At 42.9% G+C, this 20000-nt stretch overlaps 1 protein-coding gene across 3 annotated transcripts in view; it reads right to left on the minus strand.

Moving 5' to 3' along the window:
- LOC137617273 (hexosaminidase D-like) overlaps positions 1 to 20000 on the minus strand; it is a 435862-nt gene that overhangs the window by 183293 nt on the left and 232569 nt on the right. For all 3 annotated transcript variants that reach the window (XM_068347267.1, XM_068347265.1, XM_068347270.1), the window contains exon 2: positions 17522 to 17824. The gene's annotated coding sequence lies outside the window, so the exon portion shown is untranslated. The remainder of the gene's footprint in view (positions 1 to 17521; positions 17825 to 20000) is intronic.

Consider the following 20000-nt stretch of genomic DNA (forward strand, 5'->3'; position numbering starts at 1 on the left):
AAATGTCCTGATGTTGGCTTCGCTTCAGGGAATTTCTCTGGAATCTCATTGACGTTCTATTTAGGAACTACACCCAACCCTTTGACATTGCCGACAGCAATTCGGAGACTAAGGACATCCGAAGATTGGGCGTAATGAGACTAGTTTTTATTAAGATGTCACCTGCCGGAGTTTCGTCATTTCATAAATTTCGTTGTTTATCCAGATTCGATTTCTGCTTTGGGTATTTTGAGACTCCAGTTCATTATTGAGAAATCCAGCCTTTAAACTTTGTATATCTTACCTGGGTTAGGACAGGACAACAGGATAATGAGACTGAATTAGTAGTAGCCTTGGTAAGTGGCTTAGCTACTACTACTACTACTAGTAGTAGTAGTAGTAGTAGTAGTAGTAGTAGTAAAATAATAATAATAATAACTAGAGGGGCACTCAGTACAGAGACCTCCGATGCGGCAGCTTATTTCTCGACCTTAACCTTGACTTTTGACCTTAACATGTATTAATTGGCGTGGATTTTCATACACTCAAATATGAACCAAGTTTCAAGTCTCTGAGCAAACGAAGTCCAAACTTATTGCTGTTTACGTGAATTGGACATTTTACTTGACCATGACCTTTCAAAATGTTATCATGTCCAGCTTTTTACATCACAGTTAATCCCTGCAAGTTTCACTACTCTACGATTAAAATTGTGTCCAGGAAGCTGTTCACAAACAAACATACAAACACACACACACAAACAAGGGGTAAAACATAACCTTCTTCCAACTTCGTTGGCGGACGTAATGACAATAATATTGTCTGGACTAACGTAATAATTATTAAATTTCATCTACCTCATTTATCAGATGGAGTTTCTCAGGTTTCCCTACTAGTTTCTGTATACACACTGCTCTATCTGTTAATACGAGGGAACCCTTATAATAGCTATGATCTCTCTTCTGTCTACTATTTCAGGAAAATGCAAATAAATAAAACGGAGGTATTCGAAACTCCACAGTCGAAACTCCACATGCAAGGGCAGCCCAAAATAATCGTCTGTGTTCAGCCTCGTTGGGAATCCTATGCCGTGACAAACTGAAAATTGAAAATCCTCTCAATCTAGAGTTATCACATGATAAACCTCAAGAGCTGTAATGGCCAGTGCAACTTTGCAAGCAAGTGAGAGAAAATATTTTCACAAAAAGTAGGCGTTGCATTGGATTCAAGGAGAGAAAAGCAACTTAGTATTTTATGAAAGGTGTTTTTTTTTTTTTATGAAAGGTGTTTGAGGATTTACTTATCAAGGCCCTTCAATTTTCAATACGTGATGATTTATAACACAACCCACAACAGTCGACAAAAATTTAGGTATAAAATTCACTTCTCAAGTCACAAGAAACATACAAGCGTTTTAAGAAACACGCTTATAAGATGTCAATTCGTCTAGTTGAGGGATCGAACGATGTTTATTCAGTTTAAGGGTCAATGTATTACCAAATGCGTTGGAGAGAGAGAGAGAGAGAGAGAGAGAGAGAGAGAGAGAGGCCTAAACTAGTCAATTCGTTTAGTTCGGGGATTGAACGTTAGTTATTCAGTATAAGGGTCAATGCAATACCAAAATCGTAAGTGAGAGAGAGAGAGAGAGAGAGAGAGAGAGAGAGAGATGCCTCTTACGAAAACCTATCTCGAAGGTTTCAATTTGGACGAACATGACACCAAACAACCACAAATTGAAACCGGAAATATCACCCGGTCGAAAAAATGTTCCCCGAAACTCTATCTGGTCTCTTCCCTGATTACAGAATAAAGGACGCGATCGGCCTAGGAATATCGCTGGTCACAGATCAGCTGATCGCGAGTGAAGAGCCCAACCCAACGCAAGAGGAAAATAGCCATCGATGGCCATGTCGCAATATCCAATATACTGTTGCTTCCCACTTCACGGGTCCCTTGGTCCGTGGATGGAGGGGAGAAGTGGAGGAAGTGAGAGGGGGAGAGAGAGGGGGGAAGGGAGGAAGGGGGGGAGGGGAGGAAGGGGGAGGGGGAGGAGTGAGGTAAGAGAGGGAAAGGGGAGAGGGCAGAGTGAGGAAAGGGGAGGGGGTAGTGAGGAGGGAAAGGGGAGGGGGAAGTGAGGAGGGAAAGGGGTGAGGGAAGAAAGGGAAAGGGAAAGGGAAAGGGGAAGGGGAAGAGACGGAAAAGGGAGGTGGAAGAGAAGCAAAAGGGTGGGGTAAGAGAGAGAGAAAGGGGATAGGGAAGATCGGGTAAGGGTAGGGAGAAGAGAAGGAAAGGGGAGAGGGAAGAGAGGGGAAGGTAACGGGAAGAGAGGAGGGAAGAGACTGAAAGGGGAGGGGTGGAAGAGAGGAGGATCTGACTTTCATATGTCAATGAACTCGAATTTCTATTCCATTTTGTCGATTGTACTTTCCGTAAAAAAAAAAAAAAAAAAAAAAAAAAAAGGAAAAATAATAAGTGTTTGATGAAAGGATGACCTACCAGTTAACAATGAGCATGGATACATTTTTCTTATTAAATATATTTGAATGATTCCCGGTATAATTCAGAATTCGAAAAAAATGCTGAGTACAATAACTCATTGTATAAAAATATAGATTCAATTTTCTTTTATGTATTTTAACGTTAAACTGTATTATTTGTCCAACACTCTGCGACGAGAACCACTTTAATACACCTGTTGGAGGTGAACACTTCAATACACCTGTTGGAGGTGTACACTTCAATACACCAGTTGGAGGTGTACACTTCAATACACCAGTTGGAGGTGTACACTTCAATACACCTGTTGGAGGTGAACACTTCAATACACCTGTTGGAGGTGTACACTTCAATACACCTGTTGGAGGTGTACACTTCAATACACCTGTTGGAGGCGTACACTTCAATGCACCTGTTGGAGATGTACACTTCAATACACCTATTGGAGGTGCCTTGCTCTCCTCTTGACACCGGAAATTAGAATTAATTTCAATTTAATCACATAAAAGTTGCTAAGAACGAATTTGAATACAATCATTTTTGGGTTGGTCGGTAATTCCACTACTTATTTGCATAGCATTCTTAATCATTTGCACTTCCGGTCCATAATTTGACGGACATTGAACAAAAGGGGACGAGAGCAAAATTTTATTTGATAAACATGAAGATTAAGTTAATTACAAGTTAGGGATACTGGAACTAATTTTTTTGAAGTGGTCGTTTGTACACTGTTTTTTTTTTCCTTTGAAAGCATACCGCTATTGGACTAACTGTCATGGTTGTTATAATTAGTGTTTATGTAAAACAATAGATGTTTTCAGTGAATTAAAAGCTATGACCATCTTACATGGAGGAAATTATTCTCTCTCTCTCTCTCTCTCTCTCTCTCTCTCTCTCTCTCTCATTTTTCTTAGTTCCATAGCTTAAATCTTAAAAACGTTAGGTGCCGAGTGAACTGCTGAATTCGCTCTGCTCAAAATTTTTAAAATCTTTCTTCAAGTTATATTTTCTCCTACTTGCTTGTCCATGGAAACACCATTCTTCATATAGTTTCGTCGCAATTTTCAATTACTCTCGTACATGGCCTCAATAACACTGCTGAACGAAACGCAACGAAAAGTGTGACAAACATTTTTGGTGTGTCCCGGCTATTCAGCGTATTGAACTCTCTCCGAAACCTGATTTTTGCTGAGTGAGGTTCCGTCCGATTTCTCAATCCTTGGAAAGTCATTTGCTTCAAGTCTTTCCAGACTGACCGATTTTTTTCGTTTTTTCTATCCCTTAATCAATTCGATGGATTTGCTTGCAAATTTGATTCGGATATCGCAAGGCCTTTCCTTACTATTTCCATTGACTTTTTGGTCATTGAGTTGGGTTCATTGAATTCAACTGATTTAGTCCAAATACTGTATAGCTGTATTAAGACTTCATCTCGATATAAAATTTATTCGCACGTTTTTAAATTTAAAATAGACTGGCTTTATGTAATGAGAGTATAAGCTTATTTGTCCATGTTTGTTTTTTCAGTGAAATATTACACAATTCCGCAAATCTTGATAATATTACAGGATTTTCGTAAATCATTTTACTGGTTGTAATTGTTTGTGTTTATGTAGGGGTATATGTACTTCAAATAGCTCGTTAAATGCAGAATTATTCAATTCAATCTCCTTCCATTACCTTGGGAATCCAATTTCTAATTCCGGATGGTAATTTGGATGATTTCAAACTGCCTTGTTTCAGTTCTATAATTAATTATAACCTCATGGGAAAGCAATGCTTTCAAGATATTGCTAAACAACTACTTGCCCTGTATCGCTGAAAAGCAGTTTACAAAGAAAAACTCAATTTTCGCATAATGTCCAAACTATTTACAGAAACAATTCAATTAAATGCACACAAATCCACTTGAAGAATACTAAAAAGCATCTATATCTAAATTTCGTCTGTATTTTTCAAATATTCATTTGCAAGGTAAAATATGATTCCATAAACAACCCCCTCCCCTTTCCCATTTTCTCTCGTTTTGGTAACATTCAACTTGCAATCTGAATGGCCTGCGTTCGATTCTCCGACAAGGCGAGGGATCAATGGGCGTGTTCCCTTAAGTGAAGTATGATTCTGATCACTTGAAAAGCGAATAGGGAACCAAGTTGTAAGTCCACTGTTGCAGGATACAGCTATGAGAGAGAGAGAGAGAGAGAGAGAGAGAGAGAGAGAGAGAGAGAGAGAGAGAGAGAGAGAGTTAAATTAGACGAGTGTGTTCGAGTAAGCTACTATTAAAATGGAAGGGTCTCTACGTGTTGCTCCTAACCTACCGGGGGTGAAATTCTTTTCAGTACATTTCCTCTCTCTCTCTCTCTCTCTCTCTCTCTCTCTCTCTCTCTCTCTCTCTCTCTCTCTCTCTCTCTCTCTCTCTCTCTCTCAAGAATTTTACTACCAAACTGGAAACACGGCTGTAATATGATATAGGTCATAATTAATCTTAATCTCTTTATCGACTGTGAATTTGTTAGTGAAAATCCTTTTAATTAAAACCTACAATTCATTTTTGTAAAACTGGTTTTCTAAGTATGATCTTAAGTGGGTAAGAACCTCAAATCCGACATCTGCATAAAAATCATGTCTGATCACTGAATGGCAATGGCAGTGTTCTAGACGTTTATTCATTTACTGAAGAGAAACGTATCCCATAAGAAGGTGTTCATTCATCACCCTAGTTGGAAAAGAAAGATGCTATAAGCCCAAGGGCTCCAACAGGGAAAAATAGCCCAGTGAGGAAGGAAACAAGGAAATGAATAAACGATATAAGAAGTAATGGAAAATTAAAATATTTTAAAAAACATTAACAACATTAAAAACAGCATTTAAACATATGCTACAGAGGTAAGGAAAGAAATGAATAACATAACAATGGTCAAGCCGACTGACAATCGAATCCAAAGCTGTTACTCGTCTCCGAAAATGCAAAGAATGACTCGTTCAATGCGTCTGGGTGTCCGTGGTAATGTGATAGTGACCAAGAGTTCAATTACTCTTAAGAATAACGCACAAAGGAATAAGCTAAAAATATACTACCTGAAATGCCTCCCCGGAAACACGTTCACATGGGGTGGTTTCCGACACTTACATTGGAACCAAACGGAACCGTTTTTCTTACAGAGCGCCATTTTGCTCAGTTTACTCCAAAGAACGATTCGAGGTTGTCCTCGAAACGCAAGTCGGTTCAGCACTTCGAGATACAGTTATGCTGGACGCATATTTTTCTTTGCAACACACGTGTAAAGATATAAAGTCTGGCCGATTTGATACTGTATTGCTCATTTTAAAAGAGTGATTGCTATTAGGTGAAATTTCTTCCCGTATAACTGACAACCAAAAAGGATCTTATTGACATTGAGAAATCATTAAACATTTTGGTTAATTTTTCTATTCTGGGTATAAAGTTAAAAAAATTCTGTTAATCTTTCATCCAAGACAAGATGAACCTAATAATGACTTTGCCTCAGTTTGCTCCGTTTCCACCACCAACAATCCATGATTGCAGTAAACGATGCGTCAAATTACTTTGTAAAGACTTTGCTAGAACTACGAAAATCTTCTTAGACTGAGTCTTTGAAACATCAAAGAATTAAGTTCCGTCAAAGAAAGGCCCACGTCCAAAACACCTTGAGTTCCATTAGGATAGCAAATGACAACAGTATTTATGACGTCAAGTAATTTAAAATCATAAATCATCTCTAGATAGTTCCAACTATCCCCATGTGCGATAACACCATCACGCAAGATTAAGACCAAAATTGATAGCTGCCTAAGACGTCTGTGAACGGGAGCAGCGAGAAGCTTTGAGGAGAATAGAATCATCTGCATATGAATGGGGTCGGATACGAGGGGCTTTCAAGGACATCATTCACGAAGAGCAGGAAACGCGTAGGCAGGAGAAGAGATCCTTGAGGGACACCAAGAGATTCAAAGAAAGGGAACCGTCGCCGTTTAGCCCTATTCAGCGTTTGATGTTCTATTTACTACGGGAATTAAATGGTGGTATTACCATTTGTAAATACAATCCAACAAAATATGTGAAACTCGTTGCCTTTATGGATATCATTCTTTACCAAGATTTTACTTTATTTTGTATTAGTGACTGATTTTAATTAGGAATTCTATGTTATTATTTGTTTGAATATTCTGTGTATATTATACAATAACATCAACTGCAAACGTTCCAAAACTACTGCAGGACAAAGGTCTCAGACATCTCCTTATTTATGTTTGGGGTTTAGCCATTTTTCATCACCACGCTGTCTAGGGCGGATTGGTGATGGTGGGAGACATTAGTCTGATCGTTTACGGCAAACCAACCTAGTACGGGTATCCCTGATTAGTACAGCTTTGCTGGTCATAATGATAGACCTCGTTAAGGTATCTGCATTCAAAATGGGTACATTGCGTATGTATGTATGTATGTATATATATATATATATATATATATATAATACAATAGTTTAATGATTTACCGTGAATTATAATTTGAAAGTATGAACAAATTCACGAAAAGAGCAAATAAAATAAAATGGAGGTGTTACAATTGCTTTTCTAGAAGTCGCTCGACACTTTTATGTTTTACCAATAAAATACTTTTAAAAGTTTTTCTTAAATTAAAAAATATATGATATTGCTCGTAAATGTGCTTATATTTCTACTATTGCTGTTTTATAACAATAAAACAGCTGATTCTTTCTTCTCTTTATATAATATCGCTCCTGATATATCTTGAACAACAAAGCCTGCTGGATATCGGATGGCTGAATATTGAATATTCAGCTTTTCCTTATAGTGACATTTGTTATCTTTCTCAACTGTCATCCATCTCTCTCTCTCTCTCTCTCTCTCTCTCTCTCTCTCTCTATATATATATATATATATATATAAATTGATTCCATTATTTTTCTAAATTAGTTTTATTTCCATCGAGAGGACTAACGGAAAAGCTTTTGTATGATCGAATGGCAAATTATGCACACGAAAACAGGAGACTATCTATCATATATATATATGAAAAATTTTAAGTAATTTTTATTTTTCCTAACATACTTACCGAGAATTACCTCTTCGGAGGGTCCTTGACCCTCTCACAAACTCGACCAAGATTTCCCGCGCTACCCCCCCCTATCTCGCTCCCGATAGTTCCTACCCCCGCCGCCAAGATAATTCCTGCGGCCCGGATTAGGGCAGGTCACTGCTTTTCCCGGGTCAGGATCTCATTAAGTCCTCCGTTTAGCCCGACTCGTCAATGGAAGAATGGCACTCGGGGACGGAAGGGAGGGCCATTACTCAGAGGTAATTCTCGGTAAGTATGTTAGGAAAAATAAAAATTACTTAAAATTTTTCATTTGTTCCGACACGAATACTTTACCTCGAATTACCTCTTCGGAGACTTACACTTTAGGAGGCGGGAGAGCCATTCTGCCACTTGGTTAGGCACATGGTGCCTGGAGGGCTACGTAATGCGGGGGTACAGAGAGCGGATAGGGGGTAGCAGTGGAAAACTTACGCTTATAATTTAAGGCTTACCTCTTGACATTTTCTCTACTGAATCTTCTCCTGAAGAAGTAGGGATGAGTCTATTCACTTGTTGGGGACGTCTTCCAGCCTGCCACTACACAGCTTGGAGGGCGGCGATGACTGTCCCAATGGAGAATCCATCCAAAGACTTTCTTGAGTAGTCTTTGAGGTAGTGGGCCGTGAAGGTCGACTGGTGTGACCAAGTGCCGGCCTGCAGGATCTGGCCCACTGCCATATTTCTCTCAAAGGCCAAGGAAGTGCTCAGGCCTCTGATGTCATGGGGACGGGGAGTGCCTGGTACCGCCACCTTGTCTTCTTCATAAGCCCTAGTGATGACTTGTCTCAGCCAGAAGGAAACAGTGTTCTTGGACACTTGCTTCTTATTAACGCCTGAAGAGACGAAGAGGTTCTTGGCACCCGGACGGAGATGGGCCGTCCTTTCCAGGTATTTCCTGATCGTCCTGACGGGGCATAACTTCAGGTCGTCCGTATTACCTGTCTTGGGGATGGCCGGAACAGAGAAACCTTCGAACCTCGGGTCCCAGACTGCTGGGTTCTGAGTCTTTGCTACAAAGGAGGGTACGAACTTGAAAGATACCTCCTTCCACCCTTTGGAGTGTGCCACGTCGTAGGAGAGACCGTGGATCTCACCTACCCTCTTAGCCGAAGCTAAGGCTAGCAAGAAGACTGTCTTGAGGGTGAGATCTTTGTCCCCGATATCTCTGAGTGGTTCAAAGGGCGGACGACACAACATTTTCAGGACCTTGGCCAGGTCCCATCTAGGCACTCTCCTGGCTTGGGGAGGGCAGGATTGTTCGAAACTTCTAATCAGCATCCCTATGTGTCTTGAGGTCCCTAGGTCGATGCCTTTCAGGAGAAAGACTTGGCCTAAGGCTGCTCGCACTCCTTTAATAGCCGGGATTGACATTCCTATTTTATCCCTAAGGTACACTAGAAAATCAGCTATGTCAGGGACCGAAGCTTTGAGAGGTCTTATTTGTTTTGTCGCGCACCATTTCGTAAAGGCGGCCCACTTCGCCTGGTAGACTACGGTAGAGGATTTTCTTAGATATAGGGACATCCTCTTGGCTGTGGAGGAGGAGAACCCCTCCTTCCTCAGGAGTCGCTCGATAGTCTCCAGGCGTGAAGGCGAAGAGAGAGAGGGTTGTCGTGGAACCTGAGGAAGTGCGGTTGACTCAGTAGATCTGACCTGGGGGGCAGAGGCCATGGCGGATGGCTTGCCAGGTCTTTCAGATCCGCGAACCACTCTCTCTCCGGCCACCAGGGCGCTACCAAAGTCATCTTTAGGTTTTGGGAGGTTCTTACTCTGTTGAGCTCTTGTCTTAGCAGCATGAAGGGGGGAAAGGCATAAACGTCCAGGTTGTCCCACCTGTGCTGGAAGGCGTCTTCTAGGGCTGCTCCTTCGTCTGGTACCGGGGAGCAATAAACCGGTAACTTGGCGTTGAGCTTTGTTGCGAATAGGTCTATCACCGGGGAGCCCCAGCGTTGAAGGATGAGTCTGGCCACCGCTGGTTGTAGGGACCATTCTGTCCCTACTATCTGACCTATCCTGCTGAGGCCGTCGGCTAGCACGTTCTTTTTCCCGGGGATGAACCTTGCTAGCAGTGTTACCTGGTGTTCGTCCGCCCAGTGCAAGATGTTTACGGTGAGGTCGCACAGTTCCTTCGACTTCATGCCCCCTTGTTTCTTGATGTAGGCTACCACCGTGGCGTTGTCGCACATTAGGGCCACGGTGTTTCCCTTCAACCGACTTGCAAAGTGCAGACATGCCTTTTGTACTGCTTTTAGCTCTAGGACGTTGATGTGGCGATGCTTTTCGGTCTCTGACCAGGTCCCGCTTGCTGTTTCCTCCCGCAGGTGGGCTCCCCACCCTAGGCTGGAGGCGTCCGTGAACAGGAGAAACTCGGGGGGACAGGACCCGAGGGGCATCCCCTTGAGGGAGTTCGACCGGCATCTCCACCACTTCAAGGCTGCTTTCGTGTCCGGGAGGACTGGGATCGATGTTTTCTGAGAGCCTGTCTGGGACCATAGAGCCTTGAGGTTCCATTGTACGGGTCTGAGCCGTAACTTCCCTTGGGGGACTAGCTTCTCTAATGAGACCAGATGGCCTATTAGCCTCTGCCAGTCTTTCGCTTTCCTGGGAAGCCCCGACAGGAACGGCTGAATGATCTTGACGAGGTTCTGTATCCTGTCTTCCGAGGGGAAGGCCTTCCCCTGCACGGTGTCCAACGTCATCCCCAAGTACCCCATTTTGTTGGATGGCGTTAGGTTCGATTTTTCCCGGTTGATAATGATTCCCAGACTCCTGCAGAAACGGAGGAGGTCCTTTCCTTGCTCTTCCAAGAGGGCCTTTGAACTGGAAAGGAGCAACCAGTCGTCCAGGTACCTGATGAGGCGGATACCTCGTTCGTGAGCCCATACTGAGACTGTCGCGAAGACCCTCGTGAACACCTGAGGGGCCGTCGACAGTCCGAAGCAGAGGGTCCGGAACTGCAGGATCTGGGAGCCCCATTTTACCCGGAGGAACTTCCGACTCGACGGGTGGACCGGAATTTGGAAGTACGCGTCCTTGAGGTCGATCGTCATCATAAAATCTTTCTCCCTCAAGGACATCAGGACGGATTTTGGGGTGTCCATCTTGAAGTCCGTCTTCTTGACGAACCTGTTGAGGGCCGACAGGTCTATCACCGGTCTCCACCCCCCCCCCCCCCCCGTTGCTTTCTCCACCAGGAACAGGCGGCTGTAGAAGCCTGGCCCTGGGAGAAGGACTTCTTCCATGGCTTCCTTTTCCAACATGGAGGAAACTTCTTTTTGCAGGGTAGCCCTTTTCAACGGGTCCCTGGGAGCTAACCATTCTGTTTGGGTGGCTGGAATAAGAGGGGGTGAGTCCGCTATGAAGGGGATCCTGTAGCCTTCTTTCAGGACGGACACCGTCCAAGCATCCGCCCCATACGTTTTCCATGCTTGCTAATAGGGTCTGAGGCATCCCCCAACCCGAGGCTTGGGCGGGAGTAGGGGGCCTCTCCCTCTACCTTCTCCTAGAGGGGCGGCCTGATCTGCCCCTCTTCGAGGCGGAGTAACCCGACCTGAAGGAGGTGGCAGAAGCTGTAGCTCCCCTGCGGGAGGGCTGAGGAGTTGATGTCCAGGAAGAGGCGGGGGCGTCCCTCCTCGAAGAGCTGGGGACAGCCTGAGGGGTCACGGCACTATCCGAGACTGACCTCCTATAAGGAGGCCTCCTGGAGGATGTTTGCTTAGGGACGTTGGTTTCTCTCCTCTTGGACACCTTCTCCATCAGCACTTCTAATTCCTTCAACGGAAACAGGGACTCTCCTCCTAGGGGTAGGGTGCGAATCACTCGCGCCTGTCTGTCTGGGATTTTCCTTGACACTTTGGAAAGCACTGTGTCCCTCTTCCGGAGGACCCAGTTGGCTGTCAAGGAGAGTGCCTGATACGCCATAAATTTGAGCGCTTTCCCCCCGGAGGTGATAAGGTCTGACAGGAGACCTTGTTGTTCCGGGTCGTCGGGGTCTGTGGAGGCCTGTACATTAACTAACGTGGAGGCCCACCAGTCCAGCCATGAAGAGACGTTAATCATGTCCCTCGACATCTCCTCCATCATGCCTGCTTCAGAGGCCGAGAAGGACACAGGGGCTGAGCTGGCCCTTTCGTCCGAGCCGCCTTGTCCTAGGATATCCACGGCTGAGTCCACTCTACAGGGGCCTGGGCGTCGCCCTTCCGGGATATAAACTTTGGCCTGTAGTTTAAGACCCTGGAGGAGTTTGGAGGAACTCTGGGACCTGGGGGCCTCCGCAGTGCTGGCCACCAAGTTGTCGATGTACTCCTGGCCGAGTACTAGGTCTGGGGCGAGAGGCAGGGCCAGAGAGAACTTCGGAAGGACGTCCCGGTGTGTGTATCTCAAGAGGCTCGACCTCCAGGTATTCACCTTCGTCGCCTCGGGTTCCGGAATCCCATGGGTCCTTCTGACGAGGCCTACCACTCTTCTGTAGGCGGAGTCCTCCGACGGGGAAACCTCGCCTCCGTCGACCGAGGCATCAGCTTGGCTGAGGGGAGCCGTGCTTGGGTGGTAAACTGGCCGCTCCCTACTAGGTCCCAGGGAGGCCGTCCCGCAACCGTAGGGCGCACCGTACACGGTTGGGTCTCGCCGTGTGGCGGGTGCCACCGACCCCGGGAGGCCTTTCGACTGGCCCAAGGCTCTGGACGCGGAGGACACGGTCCCGGTGGGAAGACCCGACCCCGGCAACCGGTCCTTCCCACTCGACGTCCGACCCAGCTGGGCTGGTTCGGTCGGGCTGTCTTCTCGGAAGCGCGCTTCCTCCCGCCGGGCGGGGTGAACCGAAGGCCTCGAGGACTTGTGCCTGAGAGTGAGGTCCTTCTTGCGTGGCCGGTCGAGCGGTTCCAAGTTGTATGTAGGCAGTGACAACTTGGAGGCTCGATCACTGGACCGAGAGTCTGGAGAGCGGTGCTTCCTGGACTCTCCTGGGGGTACGTAGAACCATTCGCCGCCGCCGGGAGAGACCTCCCTCTTGTACTTACGGGAGTGAGAGCGTGGGCGCCTCCTACTGTGCCGCGACCTCGACCTGGAGCGGGAACGATCACTATCGGTCCGCGCTCTCTTACGGTGCCGTTTCTCCCTGCGTTCTCCCCCGGAGGATGAGTCTGCTTCCGAAGAGTCCGAGGGTGCCACGTTCCTCACGTAACGACTGCTAGAGTGATGCGCAGGGGAGGCCCTTCGCCGTCGACCGTCCGAGACAGGGTGCTGGAGAAAGTCCCCGGGAACTGCTGTGGATACCGAAGGTACCGAGTCCACTCTGTCCCTGCTAGAAGGCCATGGACCCAGGGATACGTCCATCCTTAGCGGTGACCTCCCTGGAGTCTTCGGTAACTTCCACCCGAAGGCGTCGCTACTCGTGCGACGAATTCTCGAGTGGTTCTCTTCTGGCGGGGGGGAACCCGATGCACCGGCCCACGAGGGCGGGGGGGAGACTGAGATCGCCACACTGCCCCATACCGGGTCTTCTGAGGAAGCGTGATCCCCTGCCACGTGGCCCGATTCGCCCGAAACACTCGCGGCCCTTCCGTTTACTCCCGAGGGGCCAGCCCTTGGTTCCTCCCTCACACTGGGTTCACTTGGGAGGACACTATGGCTAACAATCACACTGGGGGCTTGTTGGCCACTCCTCTGCGAAGGAGACGGAGAGGCCGAGGCTTCGTCGGACCGATCACTGACCGACTGTAAGGAGGACACGCCACTCACTTTCTTGGGGGAACGCTTAGACGACTTCTTTTTCTTTGTACCATACCGTACCCACTGAATGCCGTCCCAACTCACGCACTCGGAACATGTGTCCGAGGAGGAACAAACTTTACCCCTGCACGTGGAACAAAGGGAATGCGGGTCCACTTCTGGTTTAGAGAGGAAAGCCCCACACGACTTTCCTGCTCTAGGACCAGGACAACGACGCACGTTCTCCATCGTTCGCACACGAAGGTCAACACTAACGAGTTACAGAAAACCCTGGATAACACAAGGGGAACGGACTGAGGACACTTTGCGAAAACGCACTATCGCAGAAAAAACACAAGTCCGTACACTGGGAACACGTGGGATCACAACGCGCCAAAGGATCGAGAGTTTAAGCGAGAGAGTGAGATGCTTCGTATCTCACGACCAAGGACTTCCTGACCCGGGAAAAGCAGTGACCTGCCCTAATCTGGGCCGCAGGAATTATCCTGGCGGCGGGGGTAGGAACTATCGGGAGCGAGATAGGGGGGGTAGCGCGGGAAATCTTGGTCGAGTTTGAGAGAGGGTCAAGGACCCTCCGAAGAGGTAATTCGAGGTAAAGTATTCGTGTCGGAACAAATATATATATATACTGTATCTTTCTGATATATAAATATATCTCCATAAACGGAAAGAATTCGACCATCAAAATCTACCTTACGAGAAAGCACATTTTTCTTAGAAAAAAAAAATATAAAACTAACTAATAAAAGGAATTTTTCAAACAAAAGCTTGCCAGGGCATATCAAGTATACTCTCAATTACTACATAGCAATTAATACACTCGCAAAAACTTACTAACCTATTAAGTACGCTTCAAGCTTCAAATTATAACAGAAATCTATTCAAGTAAAAACTACACTTATAAAATTAGAAGTGGCCCCAAGACTCTGACCACATTTTAGGTTATGAATCCCTCAAAACAAAGGCCACCAAGCCCTTGAATTCAGCGGAAGGATATCACAAATTAATCTCAGGGATCCCGACGACGCAAATGAACTCCACGTGTGTGTGTGAGAGAGAGAGAGAGAGAGAGAGAGAGAGAGAGAGAGAGAGAGAGAGAGCAGTATCCCCTCAGATCTGTTTCACGAATTCATCGGCCTGTTCTAACCTGGATTAAACCTTCGCTGAACTCTCTGATTGTTTCGGAGACTAGGAAATGAGATGGTTCTCTCTCTCTCTCTCTCTCTCTCTCTCTCTCTCTCTGGCTTCGATATATTCGAGAAGGCGAGCAGGAATAATTTCTCTCGGATTAACTCGTCTGAGAGAGAGAGAGAGAGAGAGAGAGAGAGAGAGAGAGAGAGAGAGACACTAGGGCTATAAGTCCAACTAATATTGTTGTATTATCATTATTATTATTATTATTATTATTACTAGCCAAGCTATAACCCTAGTTGGAAAAGCAAGATGCTATAAGCCCAAGGGCTCCAATAGGAAAAAATGGCCCAGTGAGAAAAGGAAATAAGGAAATTATGAGAATAAACTAACAATAAATCATGATCTATTATTCCTTATCTGATAACCATATCACTGACAAATTTCAGCAGTGGATTAAAGGCAATTGAAAGATAAAACATGTAGTTTTGAATAGTGTGGCTACCTACTTTATATAATGACAATACCAATAATCTTATAGTGTGGTTACACAATTTACATAATGATAATAACACCAATAATAGTAAAAATAACATCAACTACAACAACAACAACAATCATAATAATAATGCTACTAACAGAATTACTTTTTTTATGAACCCGTCATTGGCGAACTGTCCGAAATCAATCAATCAGTCAGGAAATCTGACAGAAAGGGGGAGGGGGGAACATATAAGGGAAGGGGGAGGGGGAACATATATGGGGAGGGAGAGGGGGATGAAGTATAACAAGTGAATATGGACAACAATAAACCCGTGACATCCTGTTGATACCGTGAAAAAAAAAAATAAGATAAAATAAAAGTGACGTCCTACTGGTTTTATTAGCAAAATAATCAAATGACATCCTGTTGATTCTGTGATGAAAATAAGTCACGTTCTATTGGATTTATGAAAAAAAAATAAACATGTGACTTCCTGTTGTTTCTAATAAAAATAAAAATAATCGAAGCTAATATAGCATAAAAATTCTCTTTAAACAGGAGAAAATTTTTTTGTTACTTATTTTGTGCTTGGCTGCCTCGAGCAAGATAAGTCACTATGACCTAAATAATTGCGACACCACATTCTAACTAGAGGGGCACTCAGTAGAGGGCAGACCTCCGCCGCGGCAGCTTATTTCTCGACTTTTTGCTCGACCTTGACCTTTGACCTTAACATATATTAATTGACGTGGATTCTCATACACTCAAATATGAACTAAGTTTGAAGTCTGTGACAACGGTGTCAGAACTTATGGCTGATTACGTGAATTGGACATTTTGCTTGACCGTGACCTTGACCTTCCAAAATGGAATAATTTCCAGCTTTTTACATAACAGTTAATCCCTGCAATTTCATTACTCTACGAATAAATTGTGGCCAGGAAACTGTTCACAAACAAACACACACACAAACACTAACAGGGGGTAAAACATAACCTCCTTCCAACTTCGATGGCCTAGGTAAAAATTAATGTGAGGGTAGTATGTGATTGCACACTTGTTCTTGAGTGATGGTATATACGTTTCTCAAGAAAATATTTGCATATTATAGGGATACATAGGAAATAAGAATTCAGCATCATGAAAATTATGTCAAGACACCGCCTCTGCCATCTCTCCTTATACTATCTGTTTGGTTACTCACAGCTCAGTAAGGGTGTGACTAGGTCCACCTCCTCAGAAGTGTGTCAGAAATTCCTGTGTGCAACTGTACATCAATTCGTGTTTAAACTGTTCTCAACTTCATTTCCCTCTTTGATAAGCCGATGACATGAATAACCTAAAAACATTATCTATCCCATACCTGAGGTAAAATGGTGACTAAATTAAATGAAAACCATCCATGCCAGAGGGGAATTAATAAAAAAAATAGAATAAAACCCAATTAGCGAAACTCCACAAAATACATAATGTAAGAAGTTGTATAAACAATGCTTTTTATTCAGGAAAATTTGCACCGACTCGAAGGGTGCCCTTTTAGCTCGGAAAAGTTTCCTGATCGCTGATTGGTTGGACAAGATAATTCTAACCAATCAGATAGCAGGAAATGTTTCCGAGCTAAAAGGGCACCGCTGCGAGTCAGTGCAAATACGCCTCATTAAAAATTGAGTATAGTTATCTGGGATTTACGAGTTAAATTGACATTCTACGGAACAGAGGGCTATAAATAAACGTTCTTATTGCCCGTGACCTTATTGTACCAACCGTGTGTCACATGTTCGTACATAGTAACGACATTTCATTTTGTGTATATATTATGCTTGTATCTTCGCTCTCCCATCGCACTAAAAAGAACCTGAAATAACAAACATGTTTTCTCACCGTTAACTGTTAACCAATGCAGTGTCGGTTTTGAACAGGAAATTTCCTGTTGCATTGAGTTTTTGTCTATAAAGGAGAGTGTTCTGTAATAAAGTTACTCAGTTGCTTTCATCCTGTCTTTGAGTCACAACCTTCTCTCAGCTCGTCACACTACCTCTGTCAAAGCGTCAACAATTACTACCCAACCATTTCTTTTAGAAACTATATTTTTTAAACGTACTTTTGACACCATTTCGACGGTGTAATAAGGACGCTTTTCCAACATAATTTCATGCACTGGTTTTGATGACCTTCGTCTACATAGATTAGCGAACTCGAGCATATCTCTTGCACCGCAGTAAACAGTTATTATTATTATTATTTGCTAAGCTACATCCCTATTTGGAAAAGGAGGATGATATAAGCCCAGGGGCCCCAACAAGGAAAATAGCTCAGTGAGGAAAGGAAAAAGGGAAAAATAAAATATTTTAAGAACAGCAACAAAATCAAAATAAATATTTCCTATATAAACTATAAAAACTTTAACTAGAGAAGAAAAAGAGAAAATATATAGATTAGCATGCCCGAGTGTACCCACAAGCAAGATTATTCTAAACTAATAGTCCTTTAAGGTTTAGGATTCCTCACCTTAGTTTTTAATCTTTCGTTATCAGGTTCCTCTCAGCTCGTCACATTATCAACAACAAATAGCGACTTACCGTTTACATGGTCCCTCGGAATGCGTAGTCACTTGCGGGCATCGATGTAATCCGGGTAACTCGACGCCGATATCCGATGTAGGCACAGATAAGTCACATGTGATTTGCCTCTTCACAAACAGTTGGAGGTAATTATAAATCTTTATATTATCAAGAGATCAGCTCTTAATTCACGTACATTTTCAAGATTCCCATTTATCAATTATCTCTCCCTCTCTCTAATTTTTCAAATGAACACAACCGGAGATAACATGAAGATTGTGAGTCCATGGATTAAGATGCTGATGCGATCATTGTTAGACCCTGAAAAGAAAAGGAAAAAAATATTAGATTTACATGAAGATAAAAAAACAAGTCATATTTTCCATTAGAATATTAACCCTTTTACCCCTAAGCTATTTGGAACTTTCCAACACTTAACCCCCAGGCGTTTTCTTTTTCAAGAACATTTTGCAATATATTTATTTTAAATTGCTCTAACAGCGTAAATTTTCGTCAGAGAGAGGTCAGGTTGGTCTCGTTCTTTTGGAAAATGCCTGAAATTTCACATAAAGTTATCATAAATATATATATAAAAAAAATGTAAATAGCAGTTTTTTTGCAAGGACGTACCAGTATGTCCATGCGGTAAAGGGATGAGTTTTGTGAAACGTACCAGTACGTCCATTGGGGGTAAAAGGGTTAACATTAGGATGTTCCATTTATACAAATATCTCTTACAAACGAGAGACAATTACAAATTCGACGGTAAGGAAGGAATTATGAAATCTCAAGACGACCATGATTGACAGATTCATTGCTTTGTGTAAACTGGCGTCACATTAAAAAAAATGAAGCCACAGGGACACTAAGTTCAATCAATGGCAAAAAATGTTAAAAACAAATTTATATTTACAAATATAAAACAAATATAGTTTGTGATAAGTAAGCTATGAAAAATATTCCTTTTCATTGTAAGAAAGTCACCTCCCATTAAAATAAAAGATGTTGAATGTTTAATTAATCTAAATGGCGTTACATATTATTATTACTAACTAAACTACAACCCTAGTTGGAAAAGCAGGGTGCTACAGTGTAAGCCCAATATCTCCAACGGGAAAAATAGCCCAGTGAGGAAAGGAAATAAGGGAAAAACTAAACTACAAGAGAATTAATAAAAAATTTAAATTAAACACTTTAAGAACAGTAACACCATTAGAAGAGATAAGTTATTAATATACAAATAAGGATATTATTTCCCATTCCACTTGCCACTACCAACAATAACACTAACATACCGGAAATACTTATTTTGATGTTATTGTTCTTAAATTATTTTAATTTTCCTTGTTTCCTTTCCTCACTGGGCTATTTTCCCTGTTGGGGACCCCTGGGCTTATAGCATCCTGCTTTTCCAACTAGGGTTGTAGCTTAGCAAGTAATAATAGTAATAATAATAATAATAATAATAATAATAACAACACTACTGTACAGTAGCCACCAGTTAGACAAAGCATAAGATTCCACCTCACCTCTCAATAACTACATAGCAGATTTTTCCTTATATCCTTTTCTCACTGGGCTGTTTTCCCTGTTGGGGCCCCAGGGCTTATAGCATCCTGCTTTTCCAACTAGGGTTGTAGCTTAGCAAGTAATAATAATAATAATAATAATGTACAGTAGCTACCAGTTATACAAAGCATAAGATTCCACCTCACCTCTCAATAACTACATAGCAGATTTTTCCTTATATCCTTTTCTCACTGGGCTGTTTTCCCTGTTGGGGCCCCAGGGCTTATAGCATCCTGCTTTTCCAACTAGGGTTGTAGCTTAGCAAGTAATAATAATAATAATAATAATGTACAGTAGCTACCAGTTATACAAAGCATAAGATTCCACCTCACCTCTCAATAACTACATAGCAGATTTTTCCTTATATCCTTTTCTCACTGGGCTGTTTTCCCCGTTGGGGCCCCAGGGCTTATAACATCCTGCTTTTCCAACTAAGGTTGTAGCTTAGCAAGTAATAATAATAATAATAATAATAATAAAATAATTATAATTATAATAACTATAGTAATAATAATAATAATGATAATAATAGTAATAATATTAACAATAATAGTAATAATATTAGCAATAATAATAATAATAATAATAATAATAATAATGTACAGTAGCTACCAGTTATACAAAGCATAAGATTCCACCTCACCTCTTAATAATTACATAACAGATTGAATAAGTAATCAATGAGCAGCAATGATCTTGACATAATATGGTACACGAAAGCTTTCTGATCACATCATTGTTTACCATATGTGATTATGGATGCCATAATTATCGTTCGGGATTCACTGATTTTATCTAATAGATTCTGCGGTTTACTTTCTATTATTCACCTTGATCTTTGCTAATTATACCCTTCAGTTGATCAATAATAATTTCCCCATACAAACCATCAAACCCGTTATTACTTCTGCCAGCGAAGTTGGAAGGA

Source organism: Palaemon carinicauda, chromosome 23, assembly GCF_036898095.1.
Source record: "Palaemon carinicauda isolate YSFRI2023 chromosome 23, ASM3689809v2, whole genome shotgun sequence".
In the NCBI taxonomy this organism is placed as follows: domain Eukaryota; kingdom Metazoa; phylum Arthropoda; class Malacostraca; order Decapoda; family Palaemonidae; genus Palaemon; species Palaemon carinicauda.